This window comes from Triplophysa dalaica, chromosome 1, assembly GCF_015846415.1.
Source record: "Triplophysa dalaica isolate WHDGS20190420 chromosome 1, ASM1584641v1, whole genome shotgun sequence".
Lineage (NCBI taxonomy): Eukaryota > Metazoa > Chordata > Actinopteri > Cypriniformes > Nemacheilidae > Triplophysa > Triplophysa dalaica.
Genome location: NC_079542.1, coordinates 12,595,936 through 12,612,059, shown reverse-complemented (window position 1 = coordinate 12,612,059; position 16,124 = coordinate 12,595,936). Strand labels below are relative to the sequence as shown.

The 16,124-nt window shown below is 40.0% G+C and overlaps 1 protein-coding gene across 1 annotated transcript in view; it reads left to right on the top strand.

Annotated features, from left to right (window-relative positions):
• The first annotated feature begins 2,902 nt into the window (after window positions 1-2,902).
• znf536 (zinc finger protein 536) overlaps window positions 2,903-16,124 on the top strand; it is a 217,709-nt gene continuing 204,487 nt past the window's right edge. Inside the window, exons 1-2 of the mRNA XM_056749593.1 lie at window positions 2,903-3,005; window positions 6,126-6,248. The gene's annotated coding sequence lies outside the window, so the exon portion shown is untranslated. The remainder of the gene's footprint in view (window positions 3,006-6,125; window positions 6,249-16,124) is intronic.

Genomic DNA, 16,124 nt, shown 5'->3' with positions numbered 1-16,124 from the left:
GGAGATGTGGGATTGCTGCGACACTGGCGTCAGTGTAAACACTACACGCGTCTGTTGTCCTGGTGATTATTTTTCATAAACATTTTGAGAGGTTTATCCTTATTGCAGGAGGTTTAGATATCGTATTTTATTTGTTTTCGCACAGTTGGAATAATAGTTTGCGAAAATCGAACCCCCTGTTCGTGTGCGTGCCAGCAGACTCAGGATGGAACGGAAAGAGCGCTTTAGCTCTAATGCAAAGTTGAAGGTTTTAGTTTCGAAACATCTAATTGAACTGCGTATACGCCTCACGCTCGTGTTCATGTTGAACCGCTATTGTAAGGTCAAATTTTAGCTGGCGCTCATTAAAAGTTCTTTGACATTTAGTGAAAGATTTCTTTTGGTTGCTCCGCACTTCCATCGCTTGAGGCATGAAACACAAGCAACTGCACAATGCTCCTAATGAACGAATCGATGCGATAAACTGGTCAGACATGTTCAGATGCTTTGTCTCTGTTGTTCACATCGTGAACCTGTCCCTCAAAAAGCCTGTTTGGCATGGCACATTCATTTTCGCTGGGCCACTCCACAAGTCCCCAGTCTGCTTGCATAATTGGAGAGATCCTTATGAAAGAGCGTGAAGGGCGGGGAACAAAAGCGTACTGTGGCTGGGACAGTTGTCGGGGCCGGTGTTGACAGCCAGTGGAGCCGTTTGCAGCGGGGAGAATATGTGGCCCTGTCCGCGTGCAGAGTGTGCTGTAAGCAGGTGTCAGGACTTACAGTCTAATGAGCTTTAATGAGCCCGTTTGAGTAATCAGTGGCTTGATTGGTCCTGTGTGCTTAAGCAGTACACGCAAAGAGTCCGGGCACCATTTAGGACGTTTCAAGATCACTGGTTCACTTAAAGGACGGTTTCAGTTTACTTTTTTACATGACTGTGTAGTACAATTTTATTCAATGTGTATTTTACTGAACTATTGCAAAAACTTTCAAATGTTGTTTGTTTACAGCTGAGATTCATTTTGCGGGTCTTAATTTACAGGAGCCCCGTGTCTGCCTCTTCACTGCCCCCAGCACTCACCTCTTCATTCGGCTAACACTTGACAGCGCAGACTCTTCAGAAGCCCATCTAATGCCCATCAGCATGTAGGACTCAAGTCTTCATCTTCCATCATCACAGCACTAAGACATCTGGACGATTGTCAGGGATGTCACAATCTCTGACGGTTGACGTGTCCCATGGGGTATTGCGGGGAATGGAAAGCGCTCTTGCGTGAGCAAATGTTGGGTTGGGAGTGTGAACATGTGTGAAGGCGTAGCAACTCAATGTATTTTTAAGACTTTCGTTTTCAGATTTATGAATCTGACGGCTCCTGTGCTCACGTGGCCTTATGAGATTGCACAGCGTGCGTTGTCTAAGTTCACTCACTGTATCATGATTTTTAATATCCTACTTAGTTGACATACTGCTTTTACATACCGTGTAGCAGGGAAGTACACATATTTGGTAACTGTATCCAGACTGGTGCCAAGGCGCATACTCGAAATCCATGTGTGGACATACAAAACACCAGCAGATGTTTTTACATCCCCTGTTATATGGCCTGAAGTCTGCAATTATGATTTTGAAATGCACCGGTTGAAGTGCCGGGGACCTTGGTGTGTGCTTGCACAGGTGCAAGCTTTAATCACAGTGAGAGCTGTGTTTGTCTGATGAAGCATTGTTTAATTACTCCTCTGCCCTCACACTGAGCTTTTCACCCTCTCTCTCTCTCTCTCTCTCTATCTCTCACTCTTTAAAGGTGTCACCGCCTTCTGAAAAATTTGATATTTTGCTCTTAAACGAGGAACCAAAAGCTGTAGATTTGCAGTTCCACCTTTATTTAGATGGTCGTATCTTATCCCGACAGCCAGCAGCATGGACTAATTCTGTATAACATTTCAATATAATGATATATAGAAATGGTGATTACCCTCTAATTCAATTGTACGGTAATCAAATTGTGGTAATGGCGCTTATTTGGTACCCCAATTTATAGTTTTCCCAGAAATCATTAAGCAATTTACCCTTCAAAACACACACACACACACACCAGGACTGGTATTATGGTGTATTATATGAAGGCCCAGCTGTTTGAGATGATGATGGAAGCAGAAGGACTCTTGTGAGAGTCATGGGTAAACACAAAGAGTCCTGGCTGTCTTCTTCTGGACACCGACTTCTTCCTGTTTGCCAGAATCAGGATAAAGATGCTGGAATCAAAAGACGGAACTGAAACATATCCAAAGTTTGAGCCACATGTGTTTACCCTTAACCTCAACAAAGCCTGCTTCCGAACGTGTGGAATATTGGCCTATCTGTGAGTTCTGGAACATATCGAGGAGCGTTGGGACGGGGGGCTAAAGTCTGCACAGCCTTCAGCGAGCACACGCATCTTGTTTGTGCCATTTACTTGGTGCGTGACTGGAGCATGTTAACAATCTAATGTAATCACTTACTTTCTGTTTGCTTTCATAAAGGGTTTTACATGCATTAAATTCTGCAATGAATCAGGTCCCTGGATTGAATTCCTTAATTCCCCCCCATCTGCGCTGTTTTCTAACTTTCTTAATGTTGCTTCTATTTCTGGCTTTGATAGATGTTCTTTTTGCGTGTAATATCTCGCTTAGAAATACAGATCCAGGATGCATTTATTGCTTACAGTTGTAAGCAGGGCCTGATATTGAGTTTTTGCAACACCTGCTGATGATTGGTGAATTGAGAACATTTACCACCCATAAATATTTCTTATTGGCCATGAAACTGTATTTTGCATTATTTTTAATGTAAAAAAATCTGTCTCTGATGATGGGATTATTCAGCTTTTTTTGTCTGGTGTTTTCGCATCATATCTGAGATGAGAAACTCTCTGTGAAACTGCACCTGTCACTGAATTATTGTGATTTTTGTTTCTATTACTTTTTTTGTAGAGAATATTCCATTTGAGAGAGCAAACTTGGGCTTCCGAGATGCATTTTCTAGTAAGGTAAAAGCAGAGGTGCAACCAATGTTTTTCTATAGTAGACAGTTAACATGCCATAAAATATAGTCAGATTGGCATAATGCAATTTGATTTAAAGGTGCTGTGTGTATATATTTTGGAGGATCTATTGACAGAAATGCAATATGTGACCATGGACAAAGTCTTATGGGTAAATTTTTCAAAATTGAGATTTAAACAGCATCTGAAAGCTGAATAATTAAGCTTTCTATTGATGTATGAGTCGTTAAGGATAGGACAATATACGGCGGCGATACAGACGTTTATAACTCTGGAATCTGAGGGTGCAAAAAAATCTAAACATTGAGAAAATCGCCTTTAAAGTTGTCCATCAGAGGCGCTGTAGCAGACCATAAACTCACAAAATTATGTTTTTATATTAAGGGTAGGCCATTTTACAAAATATCTTCATGAAACATGATCTTTACTTAATATTCAAATGATTTTTGGCATAAAAGTAAAATCGATAATTTTGAACCATACAATGTATTTTTGGCTTTTACTTAAAACGTTCCCGTGCTATTTAAGACTGGTTTTGTGATCCAGGGTCACATATAATATATACTATATGTCTTCAGAGGTGTATAAAAACCCTACATTATGAAGCGTTATGTTATTATTACCTTAGAATGAGCTATGTCTATCTACGTATATACACCGTGGGTCGCCTTACATGGAATGTGCTATGTTGTTTCTTTTTGGTGAAGACGTTACGAAATCGTAGTCCTATTTCAGCCACCATAGTGCTTCGAATGGGAGGGGTGGACCGAGCCGTTGGTTGCAATTTGCAACCTCACCGCTAGATGGCACTAAATTTCATACACTATGACTTTAAACCATGTATGTAGTTGCAGTTTTTTTAAGTTACTGGTGATATTTTATTTACTCACCAAAGCTTTCAATTCAGCTTTTTCCAAATATCTGTTACTTCAACAGTCATCCCTGTATGACGCTTTATCCAATGGGAGCCCACAGGTGCCAACTGTTCTGCCCTGCTACAACCCTCGTAACCCTACTAGTGTTGTTAATGTGCGTGACGTACCATTTGGCACGATGTGAGTGGTATGATTTCTGCACGCTTAAAGCTTTTAGCCCTACCTCATCCAGTCACTGATGCACAGCTGATTCTCCTACTGTCCCAAATGCGGCACACACAGGCCGGGAGTTTTCTACTGCCTAGGGCTGTTCAGCATCCACTTAGACACTGACAGTGCCTGATAACCCAATCTCCATGGGGCCTGTGGCGGAGACAGTTCTGACAGACCCACAGTGATGTGATGTAAGCCTTGTTTCTGTGTCCGCAGCGGGCATTTCATTTCTCTCTCTCTTTCTCCCCACACTGTAAGTGCGGACTGCCAGAACAGCTGTATGTCTTTAGGAAATCTCCCTCTTTGATATGTTTGGAGTGAAGGCAAAACCACTCATTTCTCACTAGGAGGATGAAGAGTGAGCTGAAAGGTCTCTGTCTGCACTTGATAGAGGACAGAACTTGAGGTGGGGGAATGGCAGCTGGAAGTGACTGAACGTGTCTATGCTTGATGAGATTAGCTCACTGTTAATGGGGGTAAGTGGTTCGCTAGTGTTGCCTTGTTGGGGGGAGCAGATTTTTTCAGGGGTCAAGCTCTTTATGAACTTCTGCGGTTGAGTAGGATTTTGTGTGCTGATGTGGTTGCATAGGTAACTATTCATGGTAAAATCGTGGCCCTATATATATATATGCACATTTTGTATAATATATCAAAAGTTAATGTGCAAAAACAGATCTCTTTTTTAATTTTTTTGCATTCCAGTTAAAATCAATCACTGCAGTTGAGATGTTTTTTAAGTTTTTTTTTGTAGATGAATTTGGCAAATAAATTTGTAGATAGATGGGCCCTGAGATTTCGAGGACCCTGGCAATCCGTCCCACAGCACTGGATCAGTTCATAACCCAACCAAGTACTGGTATAAATAGCAAAAGACAGTATTGATGATCCATGAATATACTGCTCCTATTCAACTCAAGGCTTTATGGGAATGCTAATAAAAGCCCCTCCAACCCTGTTTTATCTAATGCTCTCCCTTTCAGACACGAACACACGACCATACGTGAAATGAAAAAGTGCGAACCTTCACGCCACTTGGCCGGCACATGTGGACAACCCAGTGCCGACTGGCTGCCTCACTGTCACCGGCTGATAGCCAGGCTTTAATGGAAAAGATACAACCCAGCCAAAGACCGGAATCATTTTTACGATAAAGTTATATGTTCAGCCTTGAACAACTGGGAGATAATGTTTGGCTTCATTATAATTCCCAGTGTGTTTAAACAGGCAGCCCAGAATGCAAACAAAAGCAGATGAAATTTGAAAAGTATTATCAATATTGCAGATAGTGGATGCCCTTTCCAATCAGAAAAAGCATATCTCGCATTGCAAATTTATGGTTGACTAGTTCATTCGTTTCTATTAGCTTGTTGTGTGTTTCTTTCTTTCTCATAGTGTATATATTTGTAGAATTTATGAGGGGGCTATACAAACTGGCATTAGATATTCCTTTAATTCAGTAAGCTGGCCTGCGAAAGGGTAGCTGGGTACATTTAAAAGGCATTAGTTAGCTCTGACTGATATTTTTCTGAAATCCACCAAAGGACCATTTGTCACATGCTCCGGACACAGTCCAGCACGTTTGTTGCATGGCTCTGTGTTTGTGTGTATGCATTACAGATAGAGACGGATAGTGTTTGTTTCTGTGAGCATTTCTTGTTGTGCACCGCTGTGGCTCCTTCACACGCCACTCGACGTTTTCAGCGAGTCTCTTAATAGCAAGCTGCTGGAGCAAAATAATTGTCATTTTCCAGCCACTGGGCCTAAAGTCATATAACATAATGAAACGTCTAAAAAAGGGAGTGGGGGCTGTGTGTTTGATATTATTTACACAAGCGCACACAAACACTATACAAACTATACACGTAAACATCTATGTCTGTGTACATAGTTTGTGTGTATGTGTGTGTGCACAGTATATATGTTTTTTATGTATTTTTAAATATACACTCTATATTATATACATTACACGTTGAACAATTACTTATGAAACAATAATTAATTTAAATTCTAAATTCAGGTGACTCCATCCAGGGTGTATCCTGCCTTGATGCCCGATGACTCCTGAGATAGGCACAGGCTCCCCGTGACCCGAGGTAGTTCGGATAAGCGGTAGAAAATGGATGGATGGATGGAAATTCAGGTGGGTTGGTGCAATGTGTTTTTTAATGTTTGTAATGTTTACAGCTTGCAGAATTTTATTTTTAAGTACACCACTTTGTAAGATGTGAACAGTGATTCAGATTCAAAAGCACTTCCGTTTTCATTTTTATTATTTTATTTTTTAATCGTACATATGTAATTAAATCCTAAAGATATTTGTTTAACATTTGAATTGGCCTATAAATGTTCTGTTGGCTGTATTTTGTTTAAACGATTGTAGTGTATTCTTCTGGACCAGCTTTGGATCAGCGTTGTTCACGTTTTCCAAAGTGGTTTATATAAAGTTAATCTTGTTTTTTCCAGATATTTGTGGAATACAGTGTTACAGTGACAAAAGAGCGATTTTTTTACTTGTTAACTACATGTGTTTAAGCAGTTCTACTAAATCCTTTAACCACAGTTTGATGTTTGACTCCATTTAAGAATGATTTAAATATTTTTTTATAGTGTTTTTGCTGTGACTAACCCAACACTGCATATACTGTATACACACACAGATACATACAGAATAAAGTATTCAAGAGGCCCTGCATTTGAGAGTTCATATGTCCTTAGCCCATATATTATCCTTAAAAAGGCTAAGGACACATGAACTGCTGAATCAAATGCAGTCCCGCTTGAATAATTTACCGTAGATATTGGAAAGAGATTGTTTATTTGTGTGTGTGGTTCTGTTTGGGTTTGTTTTAGATTGTGAGGGGCAGGGGGTACAATCTTGGTATATCAATAGCAGTCAAGTCCTTGTATTGATAGTAATATCCATGTGTGTTTGGGATAGAGATTATGGGTGTGAAGGGGTATTTGAGAATGGTAGCAAGGTAAAATGTCTAAATATTGTATATGCCCATGCCAAAGTGTATTTGTGCTGGCTGAGATATATATCTTCAGGATCCTAATACAACGTTCAATACAATCCTCCTGGATAGATTATGCTGCTAACAGAGGAAGCCAAGATGCGGCCAGAACCAGTGATATGTACCTCTGCACTAAGTGTTCTGGGACAGGCTGATGGGTTGATTTAAGCTGGGATGGGAGCAAGTGGAGATAAATGTTAGTGATGTTTCTGTCTCTTTCCCTCCATTCTCTCTCTCTCTCTCTCTCTCTCTCAATATTTTCTACGTCAGCAGATCCATCAACTGCTATTGAGGGTAATGAGCAAGGCGTGGAGGTGAACACATTACAGAGGCCTGACCTTGTCCAGAAAGAGAGCGAACGAGTTATATGCCCCCTGAAGCCTGTCCCCCCACCTGTAAAGTTATTATAGCCATTGTGTGGGATTCGAAGGTGCTGTGGGAAGTTGTTTTTTGTGTATATACTTTTCTACGCAATTAAAAGGTATAAGGTAAGCCATTCGGAGGCTGATGCACACTTACTGAGTAGACCGACATGGCAACAGATTGCCTGTTTGAACTGTGGCAGAGAGGCATTTTGGCAACTGTCAGAAATCCTTGATTATTTCTGCAATTTTGTTTACTGTAGCAAGTAACACAGTAGCTTATACAGATTTATTAATAAAGTTCAAGTTCATATATTGCTCTATGTCAAATCAACGCGTTCAGGTCTGGCTGGTGGCTTGTTGTGATGTCTGGGTATGTGGGTGAGGACTGAGAGGTTGCGGCTCTAATGGAGACACGGGTTTATTGACAGTGAAACAGTTTGGCTGTATCTGCAGTGGGCTGCCTGCTGCCTGTGATATACTGGAGCCAGAGTCTAGTCAAGGCTGACATACACCATCCACTCCTGACAGCAGCAGCCACGCACACACACATACACACGCACATACACAGCTGCTCTGAAGCCATAAAACACACACCAATGCAGCTATTTTACAGACACATACACATTTACACTGACCCTCTGGCCTTTAACAGATCAATTCAGGGCATAAACATCATGTGCTTCACTTAAGCTGGAGGAAGTTCCATGTGTTAAATATTTCTTTGAAATCTACTCCTCTTGCATGTCAAAACACATCTGTCAGCATTAGAGCATCCAGACCGCTCGCTATTAGCGAGATAGAAAAACTGTACGCAATCTCAGATGCATTGTATTAACATTAATTTCATCCTTTCCTGAACCAGGTTGATGGTCTGTTTGCTTGGTTTTGTAACAGTGCATCATTTCGTGTGCTATTTATGTTCTTCACGCTTGGCTCTCGATGGTGTCTTGTCATGTGGCTAGATGTGGATGAGAGGTTCTGGCAAAGGACATGTACAGATGTGACACATTATACCAACTCTGTTACCTTCCTTAAATGTGTAACATCTGTCTCTCCGGAAAAGCTAGAATGCAACGTCCTAAAAATGAAAAGTGTCATAATTATTACCAAATAATCGTGCATTATTTATTACTTGTCACAAACACGATTATGCACAGAGTAAAGTCAGGGTGGTTGACAAAGAAATAGCAATATGACAAGGCCTTTGATGCATTTGAAAAAAAAAACTGCAGTGTTTTGTGCGACTGCTCGTGTAATCTTTATTACAGGTCATAGCTAACACACAAGTCACCCACATGTTTCTCGCTGTGTGTTCTTCGTATACTGTGTAGTCTGTCTCCATGTCAGATTAAAGAGGAAGTAAAAGCTTGCAGGAAGAATAAAGAACTCTTTCCAAGAAGTATTAGTTCCTTTTTAATTTTAGCGGGATGAGGAACCCAGAATTTAAATGAAAGAATCGGTTTTCATCCAGCTAATAGTAATCCATAATCCAGCCAACGTGTCTTAACCACAATGTGGTTGGTCTGATTAACTTTAATGCTTTTCCTCTCAATTTATTGAAATGTTGGAATGAGCACATTTGGTTTGAAAGTCTCTGTCTCTCTCTGTCATTCTATCTCTCTCTGCGAGTGAGCGAAAGATAGACTGTGAAAGATGGGGTGGGGGCATAGGATAGGATCTCGCAAAGGGAGGAAATATAACTTTAAGAGCAGGAATATAATGATGGCGGAGTCATTAAATATGTTTCATTCCCTCAGACAACGGGGGGTACGTCAGCCCGCCAAAGATGCATTTTAAGGATAGTGTTGGGTCTTTAATATTTCAGATGATTTAAAAACGGCAGCGAAGGGAGAAAAAAAAGGGGGCAAAAATGCCGGGTAGAAAAAATAATTAAACAGGCGAGTTTCATTTTCTGCCACACTTCAAATGAATTTCTGTAATGATCCCAAAACCTGGCAATGGCAAATCCAATCAAACAATATCTAGTGGGTTTCATTTTCCCCTGCACAGCGATGACCCCCTTTGTCAAAGGGTGAGCCGGGGAGACTGTAGGTCGCCATAGCCCTCCAAATGAAGGATACAATTTAGCGTAGTTAAAGCTATTATCCCTCTAGTGTGTGTGCGTGTGTTTCTGTGGCTGTGTCTCAGTGTGTGCATTGACATGCCATAGCTTTAACATTTTAAGGCTTTGATATGAGTCATTGTAAATGGTGCCACAGAAGGTCAATTGCCGAGTTCAAAACGGCTGATAGAGAGAGCTTGTTGTTTTCTGTTTCACTCTCTCTTTTTCTTCTCCCTTTTCTCCCCAGTCACAACAATGCATTTATTTAAAAACAAACAAAAAAGTGTATTCAGTTTGGGTATGTCATTAATATAATATGCCATAAATAATGCTCCGGTCTCTGTGTTTGAAGAGTGAGACATGAGCCTATTGTTTTGACTTTTTTTACATTTAACCATTTGGAGGTAATCACGCATAAACAGAAGAATAACCCACGAATGAATGAGCAGCAATGGTCCACTGACCTTTTACTGCTCATCATTGGACATCCCCCCCCAAAAAAGAACAAAAATCTTTCTGGAATCTTGAATCTGCGCACTTTCTGTAAGCCTAGCGCACGGTTGCGCGACTCACTGTATTGTTGTATTATTGAGCGCGTGGTGGAGCATAGTGTGGAAGGATGGATGTTGGAGGTCTGACTCTGAGGTTGGGGTTTTGTTGCAGTAATCTTTGTCACCAGGGGGGCAGTCTGCTGCGTTTGGCCTTTTGGCCTGCAGGTGTGCAGTTCTTCACTCTCAGCTACCAGCTATAAGCACATATTAAAGGAGGCATCGAGAGACTCGTTGCTACACACCTAAACACATGCCTTCATATACATGCAGATGTTTAAAGAGGGCGAGAGAGAGGGAGACGGTGTGTGGTTACGAAAACTTTCGAGATCACATAACTTGCAGAACTTCATAACATGACAGCGTGAGTGCGCACACACCCAGACACACGGGAAAATATGCCAAACAAGCATTACACTAATCACTACTTTGAAATAGAGAGGCTATTTATATATTATGCATTGTGCACTATGTGCAGTCCTTGGAGAGCAGAAAAAAGAAAAATTGATATCAGAGGAAAATGAACACTCTGTAAACCACATTAACTAGCTTGGGTTTGGGAACACATGCTGACTGCCAAATGGGACACCCCTGTGGAAAGCAAAATGGTCTCTCCCACAATTAATGTGGCACACCTGTGATGGTTGATAAAGACTGCCGCACTGTGCACAGGTGTGGAACATTAATTCTGGGGGTGTTCCTTGAAAAGACGAGCCCCCCTCCACCTCTACCACCAGCACCTCTCCGCCCTCCACCCTCTCCTCCCCCACCCTTGGAGAACGAAAAAGCGAGAAAACAACGCCGCCGTTGATTCAGAGTGATCTGTGTGCAAAAGTATGCAAATGAATATGCGGCATGCTAATCAATCCTGTCCTTCACACAGACTGAAGGAGGAATATTGAGAATGAGGGAGTGAACCAGGACCTGGGAGGAAATACGGGACGGGGGAAATGGGATCTTTTTGGAACATGTTTATTTAGTATTTGTAGTGATTAGAAATGGAGTGACGTGATATCGGTTGTGATAAGTGATTGGTCAGCCAGTGTCCCTAACACTTCAAAATAAGTGAAAACTAAAACTGAAACTTAATGGCCTTAATTAAAAAAAGTTCAAAACATACATTGCAATTTAATTACTGAGAAAAATAAAACCTCCTTAAATAAGTGGACAAAAAAACAAAGAATTATACTTATTAGAGCTGCGATCCATAACTTTTTCCTCTCTATCACCATCTCTGCTAATAGCATAAAATCAGGTTACTTGCAATTTCATGTTTTACAATCTTTGCAATCTTTCCTTGGGTTGAAATCAAATGACATCAGACTGACATGTCCTGCACAATTGTAGCTGATGGCTTAACCTATAAATCTTAATTATAAGTGTAAAGGATTAGTTCACCTCAAAATGAAAGCTATGTCATCATTTACTAACCCTCTTGACAATTTAAACCTGTCTGACTTTCTTCTGCAAAACACAAAATAAGATATTTGGGAGAATGTTTTGTGAATGAATGTTTCATTTGGGATGAACTACTCCTTTAATGTCATGAATCAACGTCGAGTATGGAGACAGTTTTGAACTCTGAAAGTTTTAATGTACTTTCATTTGTTTAGTTTTGAACAAAAAAGTAAAATAGAGGGAAACCACTTTATAGCTTGATAACAGAAAGCGTTTAGCAATGTGTGACGGCAGATGATAGAAATCAGTGTGCGTGAAGACTTTGGACACATGTATCTGTGTTGTGCAGTTCAATGAGAGATGACTGTAGTTATTGGTGAATGCAGCTGTGTTGGGGGTTAAACCATCAGCAACGTCTGAATTTTATCAAATAATCAGAGTATTGAACTGGTGCCCGCCTACCATGGTATTGACTGAAGAGTGTGAAAGGGGTAATAAATGACTACACAGAGAGTTAGAGAGGGGAGCATGTGTGTGTGTGCGTGTGTGCGTGACTGATTCTGTGGTGATCTCAGATGTCACAGAGCAGCAAACCACAGCCTGCATTATAGCTCCTCAACCTCTCAGCATGAGCGTCTGCAATATTACAAATGCTAATATAGCCCTAAACTGATTAATAATTAAACAATTACGGTCATGAATCAATAACTTCTGCACTTTTTTCCATTTGTAAATCACAGCAAATAAACAAGGACAGAGCATTACAAAGTCAAATTCGAAAAGGGAAGGAAGTCATATTCGTTTCATCTGTCTAAAAATGAGAGGAGAAAAAAATAAACATAAAAAATGCTCTTTGGGAAAGTTTTCCTCACTTCAATTAGCAAAAGTAGACTTAGTAGTTTAGTTTTTTCTAAATAAAGATTAGTTTCTTCCCCCCCTCTTGCATGCGGTGTATTTTGCAATGAGAGCCATAGATCAGCTCTTTCCAAACAAACTCTAGTTGTGAGAGCTGTGTGAGCTGTCCCCAGTGGGATGTTATTAGACACTTGTGAACCAACATAATAGCACAGTCTGTTTCCAGTTAATAAGTATCATTGCTTAATACAATACACTTGCCAGCAGAGACAAGTGAGTTCTGACATGTAATAAAGTGGTGTTACATGGATTTATTTCACAGCATTGGGCTCTATAAAACTTCCATGACTAAAGCAAATGAAGGCGATTTTAGGCAGGTGCTGATAAGGTGATATTACGGCTGTTTGCATTAGCTGATATTACGGCATACCTTGCTTTGAAGTGAGCTGGAAAGATAATTTTTGGCTTTTTCTGTGTGTGATAAAATAAAATCATTAATGTGTGCGATTTGAGTGTTTCTAATGGCTTTGCAGTCTCTCTCTCTCTGTCACTCTTTTTTGTATGTGCACACACCTCCCCTGTCCATCTCTGATGCTATTGCAATAAGTACATAGACTACAGACAAGGATAAAAGCATAAACAAATCTCCGATAAGAAATATGACATGGATATCAGCATGCAGAAGAAGCAGAAAGCTGGGAACGCAGACAGCCAGATTAATGATAAATTACAAGGACTAGCCTTGTTTATAGTAGTAATTTTCCCTCCCTGCACCTGCTCGCTTTCCCCCTGGCCTAAAGCTGCTGCTCGCTCTCTCCCTTCTTCTCTTTTCCTCCCTCCATCATATCATCCACCCATCCTTTGCACTGCGTTGTTATAACAAACCGATGTGACACAGGAGGAAATATAGCAGTGGGGTAAACTTGATTTAAAAAGTATAGTTGACATAATGTTGGAATGTCCGTTTTGTGAGACAAGGGACACGTTTCTTTTGGGGGGTGTTAATTTTTTTGTACTACCCCATGTTTAGCCCATGCATTTTTAGAACTTGTGTTCAAAGACATTTTAGTTGTTTTTAAAATGATTGATTATTGCATCAAGCTTCTCACAGTATTGCAAGTGCAGATTTTTGTTATTTGTTTTCATATTTCACATGGAAGCAGAAGATGAAGGGATACATCTGTATTTTTATAAGAATTAATATTGCACAAGTAAACATGAGTTGCTCAGTTTATACTGTCTGAGGGACATTCTCATTCTAGAAACCATTTGATTGGACAGAATGAGTGAGTGCTGTATGAGTCATCTCTATTTTAGGCATGTATTTCATGTGTAATTGTTTTATTTGTTTAACCCTTGTGTGGTGTTTGAGTCTGTGGGACCAGTTTACACACAAAACAATTCATGTAATTAATTGTTTTTCCAACTTCAGACATTTATTTTAGAGTTATTATAGTTCTGTTTTCAGTTGTATTGTTTTATTTATATTTTTAGTTAGCTATTATTGTGTTTTATTCATTTTTATGTCATTTTTAGGAATTTTGTTATGTTATCATTTATTTGTTTATATTTGCTATACAAGTTGCATTTTAGTTTTAAATTTATTTTCAGTTCATAATTTGACTTAAGCCTGAATTTGACATTAAGTTCATAATTCTGCCTCAGCCTTAAACTATTTCAGTTCTGTCCCGAGGCAACATTTCTCATTATTATTTAGTTTAAATCTTCCAAGTAATATTCATATATTTTTCAAATAAATTAGTTTAATTAGTTCTCCAAATAAATATTATTTTAACAGAAATGTTTTAAAAGCTAATTTAATTGGAAATTATACTTGATTTGTATTTACTTAAGACAACTGTTTTTTATTCTTACAAAAATGACACATTTTTGAAAGGTTATTTATAATAGGTAAATAACAAGTGTTACCCACAAGTGCAGTCTATGCTGCTTGTAAATGGGTTAAAGTTAACTTAAATCTTTTTACATACAATTTATGACTGTATTTATGAAGTCAAACAATGTGGGTCCACTAGACCTGCAAACATATAAGAAAAACATGACCACCACACAAGGGTTCATTTATGTTAACAGTGTACATAGTACAGAGTACTTTTGTCATAATTGGTTAGATCTCTATATTAAATACGGTTCAAAGAAATCTCCCTTGACCCCAACATTTGAGCACCTCTGCATGAAACATATATCTTTGAAATAGAGAGAAACACACATACAAATCATTTCAGTTTGTGACTCTGTGTGAAGTTTTGTTGCATGTGTTTGTTTCTACTCTGTAATCAACACTTGTAATAATACACCACTAAACATCAACAAAATGCTTCATTTTAATACCAATTACACTAGCAGCTCCACAAAATACGCAAATAATGCGGCAGTCACTCTGGCCTGAAGTACTGCATTAAATGCAAAGAGTGGCTGAGGGCAAGAGTAGTCAATATGAAGTACCAGAGACCAAACCCCCACACCTCATTATACCAATTGTGAATGTTAATTCTAGTGGGTTTATTAGTTAGAATTAGGGAGAGAGAGAGAGACTTGCTCTTTCATTGTTCATTACCGTGTTTGGCTGTGCCTTGTAACTTGCAGTCACCAAATGGTCAGAAAAAGGGGGTGTCGGGGGCTGCCGTACGTACGAGTGGCTATTGTCTAAATCGTAATTATATTTTTATTATAAGCAAGCTCCCGGCCTCCTAGTCTATACAAAGCAATTTCCAATAAAGGGCGCAAAGTGTTTACATACAAGATGCTAAGAACACACTAACAGCATTTGCTGTTAATACGATATAATGGCTTGGGTAATTTAATATTGTTGCCATGGAAAACAAAGGACACTTCAGGTCTACAAGAACACGGGAGAAACTGCATGAGCGGCGTCGTAGGTGCGTCGCTCATTTTAATCACAAAGGCCGCCGCCTTCCGGTTCGACATGCAGACACCTGCCCCGTGTGCTTTGTATAGGTGTTTGTCCGAATAGCCATGCATGCTCGAGTAGGTATGCGTACGAGCAATTGTGTGCTTGCGCGGGACGGCTGCGTTTGCTGTCAGCATGGTCGTGCTCCTCAGAAATGGAAAATTGAATGGTTATTGGCCTAATTGTACGGAATGATTGATGCCAGCGGAAACCGCATTAAAAACATGCAACATTCTCACCGTTAGCTGTGAACGCTGTTCACCGAACAAATTTACTCCACGGACAACGAGAGCCTGTGTTTTTAACTGCACATAAGAGAGCAGGTGGGCTCTCCGGCTAACCATGGGAGTGTGCATTTACAGAATAAGGGAATCCGAGCACAGTCCGAGTCAATAAGGGCATCTAGTGGAGTTTGCACGTGCACTTGTGTGTGCGCATTTGGTTGCTTCTCTGATGGACAGACGCAGGCATGGGTGAACGTCCATCTCTGTTGCTCTGTTGTTCAGAGCGGTGTGTGTGATGAAAGGTGAGGGATGATAATCAGAATCAAACCTTCCGCCCACACAAATACAGACGCCGTCTAATAAGTGGAGGTTTATTCACAGCACACAATACATCCAAGGACGCTTTGTTTAATAAATTGCGGATATATGGCGAACATCTGGACGTCCACGTTTTAAGTATCTGTCCTCTACTCCTGAGAAGTGAGGGTTGCGCTCTAATATAACAGTTTAGTGATATATCTCCTTAGGTGGCATGCACTACCCCTGCACATATTCAATCGTGGCTAGAAAAACAACACCCTTTATATGTCCGTTTAAGCAGTGTACATTAAAGACCAC